This window comes from Macrotis lagotis, chromosome X (genome assembly GCF_037893015.1).
Source record: "Macrotis lagotis isolate mMagLag1 chromosome X, bilby.v1.9.chrom.fasta, whole genome shotgun sequence".
Lineage (NCBI taxonomy): Eukaryota > Metazoa > Chordata > Mammalia > Peramelemorphia > Peramelidae > Macrotis > Macrotis lagotis.
Window position 1 is genome coordinate 217,121,120 of NC_133666.1, and position 23,444 is coordinate 217,144,563.

Consider the following 23,444-nt stretch of genomic DNA (forward strand, 5'->3'; position numbering starts at 1 on the left):
TTCTAGTTCCATAGCATCGCCTATGCCCATTCTTTCCTGTCCATCCCTCCTGACCCCTTTTCACTTTAGGCCTTCATTATTTCTATTTTCTAAACTGGTCTTTTTCCCTCTATACTCCTTCCTCCATAATCTTGCCTTTGTTCTATGTAATCTCCCTAAAAATAGAGATTGAAACACAGCACTTATCTGCTCAAAACACTTTGCCTATGGGATAAAATATAACATTCTGAAATTCAAGACCTTCCATCATCATAAGCCAGCTTTCCTTTCCAACTTTTTCCTACTTTATATATTCAAAACAAATTGAATTTGAATAGTCAAAATCTGCCTCTATAGTTTCCACCTATCACTCTTAGGTCTGTCTTTGGGGATCAAAAAACAAGTTTTAAATCCTCTTCCATATGACTTTTCCAATATTTGAAGACAGATATTACCTTCTTTCTGTATTCTTCCTTCTCCAGGCAAGACATTACCAATGGCCTGATTTTCAATCTCCTTAGCATCATCACTGTTATTCACTTGACATATTTCAATTTGAGAAGGTCCTTCCTAAAATCCATCTCCAAGAAATGTAAGTATCATTATAGGTATAGTATTATCATTATGGCTTATATCATGATTATTCTTTCATTGATTTTATTATTATTGAGGCAGAAACTACCTCCATTCTCCTACCGAGGATTCACAGAATGGGAACAAGTGTAAACATTTGTTCAAAACTTCTTTGTTTCAAAAGAATTTTTTGAATTCCAAAATGGTGTGTGATATTTTTACCTAAACTTTTCCCCAATTTTACTTAACTCTTTCCCTGAGACTCATGAAGACAAACAATAGAGAAAGATGGGAAAATGTTACATACTCCCAACCCAAAAAAGTACAGAGAGTGAAAACAATTGGTTGGTGAATACATAAAGCTTCAGTGTCATGGAAACTTACATTTACCTCCCAATAAAGCAGCACATTTTAATTGTTGACATATAACTAACTTTATTTGGAGTGAAGCAGGTTGCATGGCATAAGTGGCATGATCTGAATGTTCTAATGTTTATTTTGTCAACATGTTATGCTAGTTCATTAAGCTAAGGGTGATTCCCACTTCTAGACTGTGACATATTGGATGAGTTCAAAAAGATTAAAACACTTCAGGAAGAAGAGAAGGTACCAGACCTGTGATCAATTGGATTGAAGTCATCTTCAAGGCCAACTCATTGCCTTCAGCGCAGAGTTGGATGACTGAGAACTGTTCTTTTCTGCAGGTAACAATAAAAACAATAAACCAAAAGCATTTATTGTAAGTCATTTCTTTTTCATCCACAATACCAATCTAGCCTGCTCAGAAGAGTCTACATATTAAAAGGTGATCATGGCACAAATATCAGAAAGGATAATTTTCATTGCATGGCTTATTCCCCATACACTATAGCTGGGACCATCTTCAGTTATATAAGCATTTTCCTTCTCTTTCTCTTTTTCTCCTTCCCCTTCCTTTTCCCTTTCTTCCTTCTCATTCAAACATTCTCTGTTCTTCTCTGTAAATCAATATCTATAAATGGGGTGCATGTCAATCAAAAGCACGTGTTAAGTACATAAGTGTTCTAAGCACTGTTCTATATCTTGGACTTTCAAATTCAAAGTGAAACAGTCCATTCTCTCTAGTCCTTTACAGGGATACTGCATGTCTCTGTGTTTGATGAATGCGTTTATGTATACATGCATGCATACATAAATATGCATATGCATATTTTATTTACATATGTTTTATGTGTATTTGTGTACAAATATAAGCATGCAACATATATTTGTGTGCACTTATGTATGTTTACATGTGTGCTTGTATGCATGTGTAAGCATGACTAATCTATACTTGTGATATATGTATGCATTTATATGTGCATAGAATATAAAGTAATTAACAACTTGGAGAGACCAGAAAAGATCTCTTGAGGGAGGTACTACTTGAATTGAATCTTCAAGTGCCAGGGGATCCAGTGGTAAAGGCAAAAAGTTAGCACATTCCAGAAATAGGAGATGGTTGATGTTGTGTTCTGTGAAGCTCAGGGGAACCATCCCACAGCTCCAGGAGGAGACAAAGCTGTGACTTGGGGGAATGTCCAGGAGACAGTACACTGCAGGGAGAGATCACCTCCAGAATACTAGAAAAGGTCTTGATCTGGTTCTGAGAGTAGGAAGGCCCTGGAAGGAAGATACAGGCTGAGGGCAGACTTCAGTGCTGTAAAGAGAAGGGAAAAAGACTGAAAGTAGTGCTCTGGAATAACCACACCCATAGGGGTGGGACATAGATTGTGATTCTTCAAGTAATACTTCAAAAGATTAATCAAACAAATAGAAGAGAGCTAAGAGCACAGTGTTGTGGTTTTTTTTAAAGGACAAGGAATGACTTCTTTCCCATCTATTTTTGACATAGTTCTAGAAGCACAAACTATGGCAGGAAGACCATCACAAAGAAGAAATAAAACTTCAAGCAGATTAAATGACGATAAAAAATAACTTCAGAGATACAGTGAAAATAAAAATAGAAATGATTAATGGATTTAGTAAGGTAAGAGGATACAAGATAAATCCACAAAAGGCATTTCCATTTCTATACAGTGTTAACAGAAACCAAGAAGAAATGACAGAAACATTTCTTGAAAAATAATTAATAAAATATTTAAATTAGTCTAAAACATATAAGATTACACACACATACACACACACACATACACACATACACACACACTCTCAATCAATCAATCAATCAAAACTACACTGCACTTTTTTACTGAAAAATGAGAAACATAACTAATTGGAGATAGATACACTGGCCCTATTTGGGCTATGCCAACATAAATTAAATGACAATACTACTTAAATTAATATAGAAGTTAAGAGCTATATCAATAACATAGAACTAGATAAAATAATAAATTCATCTGGGAAGAAAAAATATCTAGAATCTCAAGGAAATTAATAAGGGAAAAAACATGAATGAAGATGACATAGGGCTCAAACTATATCATAAAGTAGTAATCATCAAAGCTATTTGACTATTTTAAAAGCAACAGAAAAAAGAATTCACAGAACAGACTAAAAATAGCAAGGTATAAAAACAACTTAAAACAATTCAATAAACCTTAGATCATAAATCATTGAGGAAAGACTTCTTTTATGACAAGAATTGCTAGTAAATTTCAAAGCAATTTGGTAGAAAAGAAGTTTAGACTAAGATATATAACACATGCTACAATACGTACAAAAGAAATACATACCTGAATATAACCTTAAAAATTTAGAAGAGAATGAGAATAGATAGCTTTCCCAACTCTGGAAAGAGCAATATTTCTTAACCAAACAAAGAATAGAGGAAATTATAAAAGATACCAAATAATTTTGACTAAATCATTTAGAAAAATAGGGAAAAATAAACTCAGGAAAAGCAGAATTAAAAGAGAAATAAATTAGTAGAAATATCTATATCAAGTAACACCAAAAAATTTCCAGGAAATTGTCACAAATGAGTACATCACCAAATGCTATTTGATGATATTATTCAAAAGATATGAACACTGTTTTAAAATACAAATGATAGTCACATAAAATATGTACCTTATCTCTAAGGATAAGAAATTTCAAATTAAAAAACTCTGAGTTTTCAAATCACTACACAAATTGTCAACAGTAACAAATTATGGAAAATGTTGTTGGAAGAATCATGGAAAAAGAGACATACTAATCAACTGTTTTGAATCTGTGAAGTACTATAGTCATTTTGGATTTCAATTTGGAATTATGGAAGAAAAGTGATCACATTCTTTGGCTCATTAATTCCATTATTGAACATATACTTGAGATAAATCAAAGAAAGAAAAATAATTTGATAGTAGTTAAGAATTAGATGTGAACAATAGGACAGGCAAGGTACACAATACAGAGAGGCAATTAAACACAATAATCTATTGTTTCATACACCCAAAGATAACAGCTTGGGTTAGGAAGGCGCTATTTCACAAAAACTCTTGGAAAAAACTAGAAAAGTAAGATGGCAAAAAAAATCTCACTCCATATAGTTTCTTAATTGGGGAGGAAAATTGGGAAAGAGAAAAAGTATATAGTCATTAATAGATTAAATTTAAAAATTTAATTAAAAAATTAAAAATCAGGCAGCTAGGTGGTGCAGCAGATAGAGCACCAACCCTAGAGTCAGGAGGACCTGAATTTAAATCTGGCCTCAGACATTTAATAAATACCTAGCTGTGTGGTCTTGGGCAAGTCACTTAACCCCATTGCCTTACCAAAAAAAAGCAAAAAAAAATTAAAATCAAGCCCAAAAGTAGTCAAAGATAGAAACTAAAGTCCATTATGTACCAAAAATTTATAGCATCACTCTTAATGGTTGTAAAGAACTAGAAATAAAATAAAATAAATAACATCAATTGGGAAATGTCTTTTTAAAATTAAACTATATATTGGGCAGCTAGGTGATGCAGTGGATAGAGCACCAGCCCTGGAGTCAGGGGTATCTGAGTTCAAATCCAGCCTCAGACATTTAATAATTACCTAGCTGTGTGGCCTTGGGCAAGCCACTTAACCCCAATTGCCTTGCGAAAACCTAAAAAAATAAAATAAAATAAACTATATATAATGGAATGCATGTAGTTTGCAATGATGACCATGAGGAATTTAGAGAAACATTGTAATGTTTATACAATTTGAAGAAGAGGAAAATAAGCAAAACTAGGAGAACAGTATATATAATGCCTACAATAGTATAAAAATAATTAAAAGGAAATCAATCCCTAAGTAATAGAAAAACCAATGAGTATCCCAGAAAACAGATAATGAAATGATTCTAAATACACAGCAAAGAGATCAAAGACTCTTAGGTAGAAATACCTAAGATACAGTTAGATACAGTCACTGTTTTTAATAAATAGGTTTTCTTTATTACAGTTCTAGGTTCAATCTAGAGATCAGATGGGGAATATGTTGAAATGATTATAAAATAAAGATGAAAAAGTATTAATAAAATTATTTCTTAAAAAAGAAACAGGAAGAACATTAGAAAGAAAGGGGTGAATAGTAGTACAAAATATTTGAGAGAAATTCATAATGATGAGAGTTTTAGCACTAATGAGCTCCTTAATAACTTTGGAGATAGAAGATTCATTGATTCAGAAGGAAGTCAGATTTCAAAAGGCAGAAAAGATAATGGTGGGTAAAAATAAAATGGAGATAACAAGCAAGAATATCTAACGTTTTTTTAGCATTTGGTTTTGAATAGGGGGAGGGTTTTGGGAAATACCTTGGAAGGATAGCTTGTGGAATGTTTGTTGGTAGCTAGAAGGGAGCCAATGGATAGGGAGAGGTTCAAAATTATGAGAGGGGAAAGGAACATCAAAGGGCACCTCCCAGAATAACCAAGAAGGGATGTGATCAAAGGCATAAATAGATGACTTTGAACCTCATTGTCCATGCCTGGAACAAAAGAAAACAGAATAGAAAATAATATTGAGGTGATATGAAAATGTTTCATACAATTTTCCTCTCCAAAGATGACAATGTTCCTGGTGATTGCTTATCTGTGAGCAATCTAGTGGCTTTGTGGGGCCAATTAACTCATAATGCACTCAACTGATACATCATTGGTAATGAACTGGGTGTTGGGGGACCAAAGGACCAAAATAGCTTTCCTCATGTCCTCATAACCTCAGGCTCCCCCAAAGGCTGTTGTTGCGATTTACAAGGTATTGAAGGGAATCTTCTACATGGAGGTTATGATGAATATCTTTATTATGATTTTCCTAAAACCTGATCTCAGCATGTCTGTTCCCCTTTCTTTGGACAAAGAGTGAATTTTAATCTTTCTATTATAATGATTTCAGGGAAAAGTGGCAGACAGAGAGAGCTTACTCTTTTTACTTACTGCCAAGCAACAGAGTGTCAGATTAAGAATGTTGTGAGCTGGCTAATGGGAAACTAATACACCCTAACCTAGGTCAGCAGCTGTTTTCTTTGTAACCATGGAATACCTGACATACCCAATTGTGTCTCACAGGTACCATATTCTACCATCTGCTATATGATAATTGTATCAATCACTATCTAAATGGAGCCTTACCTGGAAACTTGGTTTAGGCAGTGGGGACATGCGTTAAGAATTTCAATTTGGCTTTTTTTCCCCCTGAATTGTAAACAGATGAATTTATAGAGGCAATTTCTGTAATCATTTTATAGTTGCCTCATGGGAAAGTCTGAGTGAAATTTGAAAACAAGCTTTTTGCTGTTTGTGTGTGTGTGTGTGTGTGTGTGTGTGTGTGTGCATGTGCACACACAGTTTATACTTCATTGTGTGCCCTTACAAAAATTTTGATTTGAGAGATCTTTTTCAGAGAGAGTACTTACTACAAGACGAAGAGTTAAGAGATGTGGTTTCTAAACACAGAATTATAGAAATCTAGGAGTTGGAAGAGACTTCAAAGGTTATCTTAGAACAACCTGAACTCTACAATATTTCCAACAAGTAGACCTTCCTGAAGGAGAGCAGCTCAACTCTCATTTGTTTTGTTTTGTTTTTTAAGCAAGGAGCTAAATGATATTTGATTTTGACCTGGAAAAGACAGAACAGAAGTGTCTCACAAGGAGTTGATGTTCAAGACAAGTAAGGAGATAACAAGAGAGCACTTAGTTTGGTGAAATCAAGTCACTTTTCCCAGATAAACTATATTATTTGATTCTGAAAGAATTGGCCTATATGATTAATAGGCTATGCCACTTGAAAGACTGTTAAGAAATGGAGAGGACTGGAGAAAGTAAAAGCTGCCCCAGTTTAAGAGGGGTGGATTATGTGGATAAAGTCTTCAGATCATATGCTAAAGTGCTTGAATTTGGTTCTTGAAAAATTTTGGAAGAGATTATTAATGTGATGCATCTAAAAAATGCTCTATTACATAGGGATAATATAACTTCAATAAGAGCACATCATATCAGATGAATCCCATTTTACTTTTTTGAGATGATTACAAAGATCATAGATTAGGATTAGCATGTATATATATATTATTTCCTTGTGATTTAGCAAAGAATTTAATAAAGTATCTCATAAATTTTCATAGAAAAGATGGGAAGATGCAGAATAGATAATAGAAAAATTAAAATGATTTAGAAGTGGCTAAATGGCCAAATTTGAAGGGTAGAAGACAGAATAATATGATGACTGAAGATCCCAAAAGAACTTTACAAGCTAGACCACTGGGTTAAATCTAATAAAATGAAATTCATCAGAAATAAATGTAATCTGACTACACATTTATAACCTATATCAAATTGCTTGCTTCTCAGTGAGTGGTGAGAAACTCAAAGTTTTAAAAACAAATGTTAAGGGGTGGCTAGGTGGTGCAGTGGATAGAGCACCAGCCCTGTAGTCAGAAGCATCTGAGTTCAAACCTGGCCTCAGACACTTAATAATTACCAAGCTGTGTGGCCTTGGGCAAGCAACTTAACCCCATTGCCTTGCAAAAAAAAAAAAAGTTAAAAATTATTTTTACATGCAACTGGAGAAAATAAAATACTAAATAAAATTTTTAAGTGAATGCTAAAAAATATAAATAAATAAATGAAGTCTTTTACTTCATTTTTAAAAATCACTTTTATAGGTGCAGCTAGGTGGCGCAGTGGGGGCAGCTAGGTGGCATAGTAGATCAAGCACTGGCCCTGGAATCAGGAGTACCTGGGTTCAAATCCAGTCTCAGACACTTAATAATTACCTAGCTGTGTGGCCTTGGGCAAGCCACTTAACCCCATTTGCCTTGCCAAAATCTAAAAAAACAAACAAAAAACACTTTTATAAGTTCAAAATGGAAAAACATACACTTAACATTGTTGTCACAAATGAAACCAATGAAATCATTTATCTCAAATAACTCACATTAAATTGTATATCATTCTCCTGATTCTACTTTCCTTGCCTAATCAATTCATACAATCCTCTACAATTTCTCTTCCATGTGATTGCTAAATAGATAACCATATTGTATTTTATTATTTATTTTTATAGCCCCTTTCAAAGCTCTTTCCAACTACTACCTCCTTCATGATTCATTTCTCGATTTCCCATTATTAGTTCCTTTCATCGTAACTGATATGTCTATGTCCATTTTTCTTTATCTGGAAGATATTGTATCCTTCAATCAATCAATAAACATTTATTAATCCCTTACTATGTGGCAGGCAAAAAATCCCCTGTTAACAAATATGTACACTTAAATAAAACAAATTCCCAGATTGTTCATATCCAAAAAATATATTTTTTCATTCTTAATTCAGTGTCCATCACCTCTGTCACAAAATGAATATTGTGTTTTATCATGAGTTCTCTGAAATTGTAGTCAACCATTTTATTCAACAGAATTCCTAAGGTTTCCAAAAGTTATTTTCTTTACAAAATTTGTTTTTCTGGTAATGCTCTCTTCATTCTGTATCAGTCCATATGTGTGTTCCCAAATTTCTCTGATACAATATCCTCCATCATTTTTCTTTAATACAGATGTGTTCATTTTTTTGTGTGTCAGGGATCTTTTTGGAAGTCTAGGAAAGCCTATGAACCCATCTTTAGAGTTATGTTTTTAAATGCATAAAATGAAGTACATAGAATCACTCAAAAACCAATTATATTAAAATAGTAATCAAAACATGACTATCAGGTTAAGAACCTTGCAATGCAGAGGCTACTTTGTTTTGTCTTTGTATCCTAGTACTTATCACAATATTATCACTATCACTGGCCATATGATAAAAGGATGGTCAAGAAATTATGTGTAGTCAGAAGAGAAAAAAAGCAATAAGGGTAGATCACTCCTTTTTAGAGAGTCAGAGATATCAGTATTTAACATCTCAAGTCATAAGCCCTTCAATTTTAAATCATATATAACCTTGTCAATCAATCAATAAACATTATTTAAGAACATATTATATAGGGGTGGCTAGGTGGTACAGTGGATAGAGCACCAGCCCTGGAGTCAGGAGTACCTGGGTTCAAATCCGACCTCAGACACTTATTAATTACCTAGCTGTGTGGCCTTGGGCAAGCCACTTAACCCCATTGCCTTGAAAAAAAAATATAAAAAAGAACATATTATATGATGGGTGCTGTGCTAAACATTGCCGATAAAAAGAGGCAAAAGATAATCACAGACCTCAAGAAGCTTATAATCTGATGGGAGAGACAACATGGAAACAAATGTATACAAAGTAAGCTACATACAAAATTAAAAAGAAGATAATTAATACACGAAAGGTACTGGGATTAAGAGGAGTTGGGGAAGGCTTCCTGTAGATTAAGGTGGGATTTTAATTGATTGGTTCTTGTCCTTCATTATCAAATTAGACCAAAATGACATCCACAGTGTGCCCAACTGTGGCTGACAGACCAATACAAACTTGGAATGCTCTACCATAGGTTGGGCACAAATAGTCCATGTGAACACCTGGGGAGAGTATTCTAAACTTACGCATCTAATGTTTTCTTTGAGTTGCTTCAATTCTGTCTTCCTCATAAAGCTCAGTCCCCTCACAGATGGAGGCACACCATGCTGGGTGGTCCTGTGCCAGTGTCTTCCATGCTGCACAGTCAATTCCAAAGTTCTTAGGAGAGACCTTCAGGGAGTCTCAATAACGTGTCTTCTGATCCATCTTGTGAGCACTTGCCCTATGTGAGTTCTCTATAAAATAGTCTTTTTGGCCAAGTGTATGTCTGGTATTCTAACACAACCAGCCCATCGTAGTTGCACTCTCTGTAGTAATGTTGGAATGCTAGGCAAGTTAGCTCAAGAAAGGACCCCAGTGTCTGATACCTTCTCTTGCCAGGTGATCTTCAGAATGGGATTTTAATTGGAATGTAAAAGAAGTCAGGGAGGTCAGCAAGTAGAGCAGAGGAGGGACTGTGTTCTGGACATAGGGGACAGCCACAGAAAATTTCTAGAGCTGAGAGAAGTATCTTGTTTGTGGAATAATCAGGAGACCAGTGTCACTAGATTGAAGAGTACATTGTGGTTGGTTGTTATCCTTTGTTATCAAAGAATAGCAAAATGACATCACTAAGTTAGAGTCTGTAGGTCCAACTGTGACTGATCTGACCAATATGAGCTCAGAATGCTTTCCACAAGTTGGGCTCAAATAGTCTATATGGACAGTTCAGGAGGATTATCTAAATTTGTGCATCTCAGTTGAGCTCCTTCAATTCTGCTTTGCTCATAGAGCACTGCACCTTCTCTGATGAGGGCATACCATGCTGGGCAGTCCTGTGCCAGTGTCTCCTATGTTATGCAATCAGTTTCGAAGTTCTTAAGAGAGACCTTCTGTGTGACTTGGGCAAGTCACTTAACCCCATTGCCCCACAAAAAACAGAGAGAGACAGAGAAAGACAGACAGACAGACAAAGGGAGATCTTGAGAGTATCCTTGTATTTCTTTTTCTGACTACCATGTGAGCCCTTGCTCTATGTAAGTTCTCCGTAAAATAGTCTTTTAGACATATCAAGGAGTAAAATGTAGAAGACTAGAAGGATTGGAGGAGGTCTCAGGAAGAGTTTTGAATGTTGAATAGATCATTTTACATTTGGTCCTGGAGGTAATAAGAAGTCATTGAGGTTTGTTGGGGTGGGGGGTGCATAATATAACGTGCCTTGAGAAAATCACTTTGGAGATTAAATGGAAGATAGATTGGAGTAGGGAGAGAATTGAGGCACCAACAGTTTACTGCAATAATTCAACATGTAGTGATGAAGGCCTGCATGGATGGCAGTGTAAGGGCATAGGAAAGAGGTAAATCTTAGAGATATAGCAAAGGTAAAATCAGTAGGCAGTGACAACAGATTGGATGGAAGTGGGAATGAGAGACATTGAGTATTTCAAAATGATTACTAGGTTATGAATTTGTTTTTGTTTTTGTTTTTTGCAAGTCAATGGGTTAAGTGACTTGCCCAAGATCACACAGCTAGGTAATAATTAAATGTTTAAGGCTGAATTTGAACTCAAATCCTACTGACTCCAGGGCTGGTGCCTAGTTGCCACTAGGTTGTGAATTTGAGGGACAAGGTGGATACTGTTGTCCCACACAGTTCTGCAATCCAGGTCCCTGCAAGTTTCCAGGGGAACTTGACACATACTCCCTGGGATAACTCTAGGAACCTATTTGCTTCAATTCCCACAAATGTTTCTCTGAATTCCTCTGTGTGTGTGTGTGTGTGTGTGTGTATATGATATACATATGTCACTATTATTTTATTGCTTCCCAGTTTGAGGTATAGTACTAATAGTGAAGTCAACTGAAGGTAATAAACAATTTTCCTACCAAATTGTTTTACAGAACACATGTTTCATTTATAGTATATTTGTTTGCCTGACTTTCCTGTCCAGCATTAGTTTTTTTCAATCTTTTATCATCTTTGCTGAAATAATGAATGTCATGGATAAGAACAGGATAATTTGAACTCGCATTTCTCTTTATTGAAACATTTTCTATTTAGTTATTTATAGTTTATATTTCTTCATTGAAACTTTATGTTTTGCCTATTGGGGAAATGACACAGCTCTTATATAATGAAATCAAATTCCTTTACATTTTAGATAGCAAACTTTTGTTAGAGATATTGGATAAAACAATTTCACCACCTGATAGTTTCTCTTTTTTTTTAATCTGCATGGATTTCATGCACAATCTGTCTTTTTAATTTTATAGACATTAAATTGTTTATTTCTACCTTTTGTGACTTCATTTTTTTTGTTGTTATTGTTTAGTTATGAATTCTTCCCAGAAAAGGTATAAAGTAGACTGGATTATTGTGTTCATTAGCAGATAGATCTTGCTTCTAAGTGGATAGAGCATCAGACCTGGAGTGAGGAAGGCACTTACTAGCTGGGTGACCCTGAGAAAGTCACTTTACTCTGCTTTCCTCAGTTTCCCTATCTGTAAAATGAGCTGAAGAAGGAAATCATGAACCATTCTAGTATCTTTGCCACAAAAACCCCAAATGGGCTAACAAAGAGTTGGGCAAGACTGAAAAACAACTATACTTGTTCTTGAGTCTATTTCACAAATCTACTTTTGTATGTTTTAAATAGTATGAAATAGTGTTGATGCTTACTACTTCGGAAGTTTACTAATTTGAGATTTTGTTATCTGTAATTCACTTTCATTCCTCACTTTTTTTCATTGTCTTCTCTTATCTATCTTTTTTACCTCCGAATGAATTCTGTCAATACATTGAGAATGAAGGACAACTTACCTGTTGATGATGTTTGTCCTTCATTCTCAAAGAGGACCATGACATCAGGGAGGTGATGCCATGACAAGAAGGTGAATTGAATTTGAGTGAGGGAAGCTGTACTTAGTCACCAGCCTCATTTTCTCCTCTAGAGTCATCTGGATCCAGTGGTCAGATATGGATCCGGACTATTGGAGATGGTACTGGATTCAAGGCAATTAGGGTTAAGTGATTTGCCCAAGGTCACACAGCTAGTAAGTGTGTCTGAGGCAGATTTGAACTCAGGTCCACCTGACTCCAATGCTCTATCCACTGTGCCACCTGGATGCTGGTGCTCTGCCCAAAGAAATATAAATTTTGATCGTGGAAACCAGGAAAGATTTCTTTCTTAAGGACCATGCCTTAAACCCAAATCACTCTGACCTATTTATTGACCAACAAAAGATCCAGGTCCAAGGCTCATTTGATTATTGGTCGAGTAAAAAGAATAAAAAGCATTGCCTGGTGAGTTCAAAACTTAGATCTTCTCTTCCCAGATTCATTCATTCATTCATTGGTTTGTTTGATTTTGCAAGATAAAAGAGGGCATTCTTTTGCTTCTTTACTTAAAAACTGAATAGGCATTGCCTCAGTCAAACTGAGACCTAGGAAAGATCTAAACTTAAAAAGACCAAGATCTCTCACTGCATCCAGGGTCATCACCAATCATCCTGTTCTATATCTTCCACTGAACCCACATGACTCTGGAGGAAAAAGTGAGACTAATAACTTTGCTCAGACGTCCCTCCCTTAAATCCAATTTACTTGCAAGTCAAGGTATTATTTTCCTGATGTCATGGTCCTCTTCAAGAAGGAAAGACAAACAACAAATGTCTAGATTAATTTAGCTAGTATCATTTTTGATTACATTGGTTTGGTCCAACCACAAGGAGAGAAAATTAATTCAATTATTTAAATCTATATTTCTGTAAAGGGAAATTTGTTTATTTATATAAATCCTCAGTGTATCTTGATAGGTTAACTCTTAAACATTTTATGTATTTTGAATTACTTTGAATAAAATGGAGGCAATATATTTATCCTGGTTTTTCTTAGCAATATGCTGTGGATTTATTTTATTTTATTTTATTTTTGTTTTTTCAACAGGGAATGGAGAGTAAGGTAGAGTAAGACTGTGATAATAATTTTGGGCTATTGAATTTTTTAAACATGTATTGAAAATTATATACTAAATTTATTATATATCTGAAAAAAAACTGAGCTTTATGTAAGAGATATATCTGTGGTTTCTAGTACAATCGTAGATTTATTTAAAAACCCTTCTCTTTTACTGAATTGCCTCCACTGTGTTTTTCATTAATTTTCATGGGTTCTTTAAAAGCATTGTAAAATGTTTTCTTCTATCTTTGCCAACAGTTTATATATAGAATAATGACTAGTTATTTTTGCAATACATTATAGAATTCACTTGGAAAATCTATATAGACAGGTAGCTTTTATCTTCTGAAGTTCATTTATGAATTGTTCTGTTCTTTCCTGTAATCAGTTTTTTTTTAATTCTCTATGCTCTATTTTGCTACTATAAAATGTTTATATTTTATCGTTAATATCCTTACATTACTTTTACCTTTTTTATTTTTACTGTTAAATAGTTTTTAAATTTTGTGTAGTACATTCTGATGATTTTCTTTAGTTCATGTCCTTTAAATGTATATTATTTTTCTTATTTTTTATTTTGGCAATCCTCTAGGTCCTTGCATTTGAAGTAGCGAATGGTTTGTCTTTTTGATTGCTGTATTAAAAATAGCTTTTGGTTTTATCAGCTCAATAATTTTTATTTTCAAGCTTCAACTTAATGTGCTTATTTGAGAATTATTGATTAATATATATATATACTCTTACTTTTTTTCAGTTGTACATACCAATTAATTGACCTTCTCTCTCTATTTTGTTGATATATTTGGAAACAGAACTTCCTCAGAGGATTGCTTTAGTTCCTTCCCACACAGTTTATTATACTATTCACTGTTGTTTTACTTTAATGTAATTATTTGTTGTTTCTGTAATTTGCTATTTGATTCTTTAGGCTAACATTATTTAGTGTCCAATATTCAATATTTTCCTTGTTGCTGACAATTTGTTTTTCATTATGATCTTAGAGGGAAGTGTTCACAATCTGCCTTTACTTATTGATGAGTTCTCTGTATGCTATCATGTGATCAATATTTGGAAAGCTGCCATATTCATTGGGAGATCTGGGGATTTCCTGGAGACAGAAAGTTGTTCAAATTTTTCATCTTTCCCATCATTTAGTTATTGCATAATGAAACTTTTACAAAGGACGCCTGACTTCCAAAATTATGATCACAAATACATGAACTTAGCCCTCCCAGCATAAGAGAAGCATTACCACCTCCTACTATCCTGAATCACTCTGGGAAGTAGAAGGTAATTAGATTCATGGTCTAAATGAGTTCTCATAGAGCACAGTCTCCATTCCAATTACAGCTCTGGTCCTTGGGCTTGAGTCAAGGCTTCCATGCCAGGCACATCTCTATCTGCAATTCTGGTTCCAGGATCGGTGAAGATTGGCCCCAGCATCTGAAATTGAAGAGGACAAAGAATACTGAACAGAACCAAAAACCCCCAGTACCATTTCTCTGAGCCAGAAAGGATAGAGAACAAGGTTTGTTCCTCTCCTCTTAGCCAGCTTGGTAGATAGAGGGGTGGAAAAAAATAGCTACTGAAAAATAGCAAGTATCCCACTGTCCCCAGTTTGCACCTAGTCCAGGGAAGCAGGATGGATTCTCTAGACCATTTTTATGAACAACTTTTGTGAAGGCTCCCCATCTTTATCAGCTATATCTTTATGCTCTTCATTCTTCAATAGTTGTCCCCAACAAATCAGCAAACACAGAGCTAGAGTTAGGTGGGCCCAGGATGCAAAAACAAGGGAATTCATGTGTAAGAAGTTAGAAAAGAAGAAGGTTTTTTAGTCAGAAAAGAAAAAGTTTTTTTCCTATTCTTTTATGATTCAAAAAAATCTTTCATTATTCTCTGTAATCTTGGGTACATAGTCCCTCAGGTGTACATGCTTCAGACATTAAACAGCATAAAAAAATATTGATTTACAATTTCATATCTTCAGTGAAGGGATTTTTTTCAGTTCCTGAGATGAACTAGGATATTATCATGACAATATAAAATATTGAAATATACATATTAAAATTAATGTTTTAACATTAACATTTTAAAATAAAATATAACATTAACATTTTTAAATTAACATCATTAAAATTCATAATAATACTGAAAGGTGTATCATATCTACATTTTTCAACATTTTATTAAGATTCTTATATCTTGCTTTTTTAAAATTAGATTTGTCATCTGAACATGTTAAGATCTCCAAAATTAGTTTTACAATCCTGTGATTGTCACCTCAGAAGCATTTTTTAACTGCCTATTATGTGCTGGATAGTTTGAAAGGACCTTCGATATGAAGGCCAACCTCTATATTTTTACAAATGAGGAAACTTAGGAGCAGAAAATTTATGTGAGTCTCACAGGTAGTAAAACATCCAATTTCAAACCTTCTGATTCCAGGTTCTTTGGATTCCAAAGTCAAGATTTTTTCCTATTGGACTATGCTTATCATTCTCTACCTGGTGACTGCTTCTCTGCAGGTTAAAGAACTAGATGTATTTCCAGGCTCCATTGGTACAGCCAGACAAAACTAGGTGTATGTCCCAATGTAGAGTAAGCTTTACAGCAAAATCTGATGATACAATTTTAGTGATTTTGTGTTTATTTTAATTTTCTTCAGGTTTTATTTTTCAAGTGTTTCTTTCCTTTCTTATTTAATTATTCCTTTATTTCACTTTTATCACTGTTTTGAAGTCATCAGTCAGAACTATATGGGAAGATACATTCTCTTTTTTTTAGAAGTCTGAATTCTATGATCCTTGGCATGTAGGAGAATATGTCTTTACTATTATGTTTCTGAATCACTCCTCTCTTTCTTTCCACCCCCTCCAATTGGAGCAGCTAGGTAGTGCAGGGGATAGAGTGCTGAGCCTGGAGTCAGAAATACTCATCTTCCTGAGTTCAAATCTAGCCTAAGATACTTAGTAGCTGTGTGACTTTGGGCAAGTCACTTAAACCTGTTTGCCTCAGTTCCCTTATCTGTAAAATGAGCTGGAGAAGGGAAAAGACAAACCACTCCAGTATTTTTGCCAAGAAAATTCCAAACGATGTCACAGAATCCAATATGACTGAACAACAACAAAATTCTCCCTGCTATCTAGTGCATACACATTACTATAATAAGGCTTCCAAAGGAAAGGAAGATGTAGATATTTGTAAGTATTACTCTCCCAGGTTCAAAATGAATATAAGTAGCAACTCTTTCTGTTTTGGTCAGAAATGCTGAGGGTCTTCCCCTTAGAGAGTAATTTTTTTTTTGTCCTATGCAAAAAAAGGCTTTTTTTTTCATTTTTGCAAGGCAATGGGGTTAAATGAGTTGCTCAAGGTCACACAGCTAGGCAATTATTAAATGTCTGAGGCCACATTTGAACTCAGGCCCTACTGTCTCCAGGGCTGGTGCTCTATCCACTGCGCCACCTAGCTGCCCCTAAAAGAGGCTGTTCTTGATCACTGAGAAACCCTGATGGTATTCTCCCAGCTTAATATTTTTTTTTTGAAGTGGTCATTCTTGACCTCTTCTTATGTCTCTCTTACACTGAATGGGCATTACCTGGGAAAGACCAAGTTTTTAAAAGATCAAGATCTCCTACTGCATCCAGGGTCATCTACAATCATCCATATCTGACTGCTAGATCCAGATACTCCAGAAGGAAAGTAAGACTGGTAACTTTGTACAGCATCCCCTCCTTCAAATTCAATTCACTTGCATGTCATGGCATCACCTCCCTGATGTCATGATCTTTGTTGAAAGGGAAGAATAAGCATCAACCCAGGATATATATAACAGAAATGGTAAATGCATCCATGAATCATGGTGATTTCTCCATGCCCTGTGTATCCAGTATAATCCATTTGCCCTGTGAAAGCAACCTTTTAATAATTCGCAATTGCTTTAATTATAATATTATTATTATTACTATATTAGTAAATTTTAAGAACCTTACTCAAAATTGAGAACATGATCCTATTTTCCTTTCCTTGTTTTCTCTCTCCTAAGTTCTTAAAACAAAATGTTTGCTCATTATCTATTACAGTGTATAGTCAAACATAAACGAATAAGTGGTTATTTTCACCCATGCCTAAGTGACAATTTAAAGACTATTTTCTACCACATCTTTTCTGACACCCACACTACCATCAACCCCTTTCAATGTGCTTTGTTTGTGAGAATAAGCAAGCAGACAGATGATAGATGTGTAGTATACATTTACCCTGGGCTACAGAACTAAAATACATTTTCTTATATACCAACCTAGAAGTATTAGTAAAATTTCTTTCTTCATCTATCATTGCTAACAGACAGAACTATTTGATTCTTGAAGTTAGCCTGGTATGGTACAGCCAGAGTCAGCCAGAAGATTTCAGTCAGAAATATAGGTTGTATAGTGGATACAGTGTTGACCTTTGAGTCAAGAAAACTTTTGTTCACTTTTCCTGCATCTGTAAAAAGGGTATAATAAAGAAAGGATGATAGTGGGAAATAAGCATTTATTAAGTACCCACTATTTATCATAAAAATATGATATGTAATTACATTTGATCATTACTACAACCCTATGAGGTAGGTTATTATACCTATTTTTATAGCTAAAGAAGCTGAGACAGAAAAAAGTTTGTGACTTGTCCAAAGTCACACAATAAATATTTGAGATCAGATTTAAATTCAGATCGTCCTGACTCCAGGCCTAATGCTCTATCCACCAAGCTACCTAGCTGCCTCTAATAGTAGAAATGTCAATGTCCAAGCTTGGCATAAGAATAAAATTGAATAACATTTTTAAAGTACTTTGCAAACCTCAAAGCACTATATAAATGACCACAGATGGTGTGGTGGATAGAGTCCCAGGCCTGGTGTTGGGAAAACTCAGCTTCCTGAGTTCAGATATAGACAGAGATTCATACTAGCTGTGTGACCCTAGGTAAGTCACTTAACTCTATTTATCAGTTTCCTCATCTGTAAAATGATTTGGAGAAAGAAATGGCAAACCCAGTATCTTTGCCAAGCAAATTCCAAATGGCATCACAAAAAATTGGACACAACTGAAAAACAAATGAACATTATAAAACTGCTAGTTATTATTATAATTTGTTCAATATCAAGTCGGTAACTATATAAACATGATCTAATTTCTCTGAGATTCAGTTTCCGCATCTGTAAGCTGATGATAATGATTATTCTGTTGTGAGTAAATTGCTTTGCAAACCTGCAGGCATTATACAAATATGAGTTGTTATTACTTTAATAGGCTCACAATCCCATTCATGTGAGTACTCCATCTACAAGTACAGATCACAACCCATGGATGTCCTCTCATCCTGTGAGTTTTTATTAACAGCCTTCCATCTGTCCTCCTTAGACAGTCTATCTGACATACTAAAAGGTTTTTATTATCCCCTGGATACCAATACAATTTTCAGACTTTTCATTTGCTATCCCCCTTCTCAATTCTTGCACAGCATATAGCCTTTTCTGCATATTTGATATATACTAATTATATGTTATTATTACCACATAAATGCTTCTTTACCAAGTTTTCTGTTCAACAGCTAAAAGCATAGAATTTAGGGATGCACATGTACACACACACACACACACACACACACACTCATATAAAGCAAAATCACCATGAATAGCCAGGTGATTCAGAGGCAGCACCATTTATAATACCAACATAATTTTTAAAATCAAACATAATGTATAGACTGATACATAATATTAAAGACTGTAAAGTAATTCTCCTGAAAATACGAAATTCTATTCTGACCTGGCAATCAGTTTAATTATGAACTCCAGGGTCAAAATGGGGTGGGAGGTAGAATGTCCCAGTGGGAACAATATTCAATTTGAGATCAAAGAGGCTAGATTTTAATCCTGTCCAATTTCTTTCATGTTTATGACATTTGATCAAATTAAATTCTTCCTTCTTCCCTTACTCAGTTCACTTCCTTCCTCCTTGGATGGGGTCTCATGGATGATACCCACCAGTTGACTAGGAATACTTCTAAGAGTTATATGCCCCAACCATGTAAACTCTATTTTAGTGGAGGACTACAAGACAAAACAAGGCAGAAAACATTTATTAATAATTTTATGTGCCAGACATTGTATAAACTCTGAAAATACAAATATCAGCAAAAAGAAAAACATTCCTACCCTCAAAGAGTTTACATTTCAATGGGGGGAAGATAACATATGAAAGCTGAAAAGGGATGAAGGAAAGAAGGTACTTATGAGAGGTAACAGTGGCAAAGTTCTGTAGGAAGGGAAATAAAGGTGGCCTCAGAAGGAATTCACTAGTGAGAGAAGAGGGCAAAGCAGAGAGATGTTACAGGGTGAGAAGGTACAGAGTGAAGTTCCAGGTGACTTCTCTCTTGAGTAACCCAGGAGTGGACTTTCCCAGTAGACCCTGAGGGCAGGAATGATTTGTTATTGTGTTTTTGTTTTGTTTTGTTTGGATTTATTTGTATGATTACAAAGCAAGAGATAAGATCTGTCCTCAATTTGAACTGTCCTTCTTACCTTTTTCCCCATTAGCTTTTCTTCCTGTAAGATCTATCTGCCCCCAAAGCCCCTTCTTCTGCTTGGTTAGATCTTCCTGGAACATACATTTTAAGGAAGGGCTCAGGCTATCCATATCCACTCCTTTATTCTTCTATAGGTCTCTTCCTGACTCTCTAGACTTCTGTCTCCACTGTTTTCCCTCTGAGGAGATATCTACTTTCCAGTTTCCTATGTTATCTTTACTTATTAGAATGTAAGCTACTTGGGAGCTGAGATTTTGGGGGGGGGGGGGTTTCTAGTTGTATCATAATTCTTAGAACAGTGCCAAGCATATTAGTAAATGTTTGATAAATTGCCTTGACATTGTCGTTTTCTGTTTCCTCATAATTAAAATGGGTGAGAGATACGGGAAAAGGAAAATGTGTAAAAGTTTTTATAGCAACCCTTTTTTGTGGTCACAAAATAATGAAAATTGGAGAGATGTTCATCAATTGGAGTATGGCTAAACAAGCTCTGGTATAAGGTTGCAATGGAATACTATTGTGCAATAAGAAATGATGAGTAACAGATTTCAGAAAAACTTGGAAAGACTTCTATGCACTGATGCAAAGTAAAATGATCAGAACCAGAACACAGTATACAGTATCACTGACAATGTGTGATGATCAACTGTGAATGACCTAGTTCTTCTCAGCAATGCAATGACCCATGACAACTTTAAAGGACTCATGAAGAAAAATGTTATCCCTATCCAGATAAAGAACTGAAAGATTCAGAATGTAGACAGAAACATATATTTTAATTACTAAAGTCTTTCTCCTTGAATTGATAATTCCTAATTCCTAATTAATAATTACCCAATTATTAGTGTAAGGCCTCTTCAATATGTATGAAGGCCATAATTGAGGCAATGACTGGTATATGAACTCACCATTTGAAGTATGACTTATGTGATTTGGCTGTATTTCTGACATCCCAGGGACTAGCCATCCCTGGGAAAGACAAAACAGGATTGGGAGGAACTGGCTATTCTATTGATATTTAATAAAAATAAACCTTACAGCCCCATAATGGCATTTCCTTAAAAAATATCATATTGATTCGATCTATACCTGAAACCAAAAGGGAATTGGATCCCATTCAACTTAGATGTCTCTGAGCCTTCTTTGTCCTCAAAGGTATAAAAGTTGTAAGCCCCTTCTCCTCATTGGAATCTCACCCATGGAGGAGACGTCCTGCTTGGGGTAGTTGGTCTTCCATTTGGACCTCGAGGGTCGATGAAAACTGGGATTCCCTGACCTGACATCTCGAGAGTTGGTGCTTCCCGAATTGGTGATGTTTTCTTTATCTTTCTCTTTTATTTTGATTATAGTATTAATAATCCTTTGTCTTTTATGTATTATCTGCTGTATTGGATGCTACTGTAAGCAATCTATTCTTTGTATTGTATAATTAAAATACTTTTATTTTTAACTGAGTGAGAGCGTCATTTGCAGGAACAAATCCGAACCTCATTAAAATCACAAAACACTCCTAGTTATAATGATGTCTTGACTCTCAAGTGAATTGAATGGCAGAATTGCACAAAGTTATCATTCTCACTCTCTTTTCTAGAGTCATTGAAGTTCAGTGGCAAGACAAAAATCAAGACAATGGAGATGGCCCAAGATCCAATGGATGAAGTGGTGTTTTTATTCTCTAATTTAAGCTCTAAGCACTTCATAGCCATTGAAACAAATTGTTATTATATACCCATTCCACCAAGGGAAAATAAATGCTTGATGACTGTGTGACTAAATGGAGTTAGTATAAGGTAATTCCCTGATAGTGAAGATTGTTAGATATCAAAATAGTACCTAAAGCTGCTGACAAAATAGTGCCTACTCTCCTTTTTTGGAGAGTAGTAAAAGGTTACATATTCAACTGTATAATAATAATCAGAAGTCCAACAATACTCAAAGAGTTCAAAACAAAAGAGATAAGAGGCAGGAGGAGAGATTTTTCAAATATTTTGGTCATGGGTCTCTATAAGCTCACTGATCACATGTGGAGATTATATTGAGATAGTACTAACTTTACCTGAGTATAAGAATAAGCCCTAACAGAGAACTACAAGGGAATATAGAGGTTTGTTTAAGGACAGACTTCCCAGGAAACTCACTTCTTCCTACTCCTCTGATTATGCAACAAGGAACCCAGTGGAAAGATCAACTACTGCTTGAAGAACTTCCTAGGAAGTCACCCAAAACAGTCATTCCACTTGAAATGCAAAAAGTAGGGGTACTGAAGGAATTAACTGTTTCAGTGGTGTTCTGAAGTTGTGCTACATAATAAATTCTTACTATGGGGCAAGGATTTGTCTTCCTTACCAAGGATGACTGTATTATTATAGGGATAAACAAGTAGGCAAAGACTCTAAATGTGACAGCTCAAGAGATATATAGTAGCATCTCACAAATATAATGAAGACAATTGCAAATGATTCTAATGAGGAGGAACAGAGGGAAACATCTAGAGATTAGGTGCACTGGGAACCCTCTAATGAGCTCAGTTGAAAAACTTATGTGTAAAAGTAGGAATGTAGGCCACATTACCAAATACAAAAATAAAAGTAGCAGGAAGGCTAAAACCCAGAATAAGATGATGCACCCAAAAATATCAAAAAGGATTTAAAAGATGTTCTGACCTGGAAGTATAGAAAATAGGACCTCTGATGGTGACAGTTAATTCCTGTTTTCTTTCATTTTTTCTTTCAAAGAGAATGATATCCTGATTAGAAAAAGGCCCAAGCTACATTACAAAGACAATGAACTCTCAAAATAGGGAAGGCAATGGGAAGGAGGTTTTGGTTGTATGTATGGAGAGAAGGAGACATACAAGAGAAGTATTATGAAAGTAGAAACCATATTGCAACATATTAGATATGTGGAGTGAGTGCAAGTGAGTAGTCAAGAATGACGACAAGGTGACTAGATTGAGTGATTGAGAGGATGGGGTCTCTTTCATAGTGCTAGGAAACTTGGGAAAAGTAGAGGTTTGGGGGAATACATAATGATATTGAAGAAAGTTATAGAAGTGATTTTGTAGATTATAGAATTGGTTTTGTTCTCTGAGTAACTGTATAATGGAAAAAGAGTTGGAAGACTGGAGGTTAATGAACATATTTCTAATTTTACAAAAAGATTAATGGGGGGCCTAGTCCTTGGAGCATTCAGTAGTTTTTGCCTGTTGAATATTCATGTGGAAATTTTGTGAACCTGCTTCTGAAAATGTGTGGAGATGGTGATGGTAAGGCTTTTCCCACTTCCTACTTCAAAAAGTGGGCAAATATCTTCTGATTGTTTCCTGTTCGTTTATTCCAATATGACAAAAAGTCTTTTAACTGGCAGGTGATACAGATTTGATTCTGTATAGAAAATGTTCAAAGAAATAGATCACTTTCTCTTTCCTGCATATTTATGAGGCAAGAGCCTGACT

At 35.0% G+C, this 23,444-nt stretch overlaps 1 long non-coding RNA gene across 2 annotated transcripts; it reads left to right on the forward strand.

Moving 5' to 3' along the window:
- Positions 1-5,676: 5,676 nt before the first annotated feature.
- LOC141497636 (uncharacterized) lies at positions 5,677-21,750 on the forward strand. 2 transcript variants are annotated; one of them, XR_012471391.1, is made up of 5 exons: positions 5,677-5,744; positions 5,883-6,055; positions 6,390-6,658; positions 14,768-14,945; positions 21,582-21,750. It is a non-coding gene; the product is annotated as an uncharacterized LOC141497636 (long non-coding RNA). The 2 variants fall into 2 exon arrangements; XR_012471392.1 differs by lacking the exon at positions 5,883-6,055 and having other exon boundaries at positions 5,698-5,744; positions 6,579-6,658.
- The last annotated feature ends 1,694 nt before the right edge of the window (positions 21,751-23,444 follow it).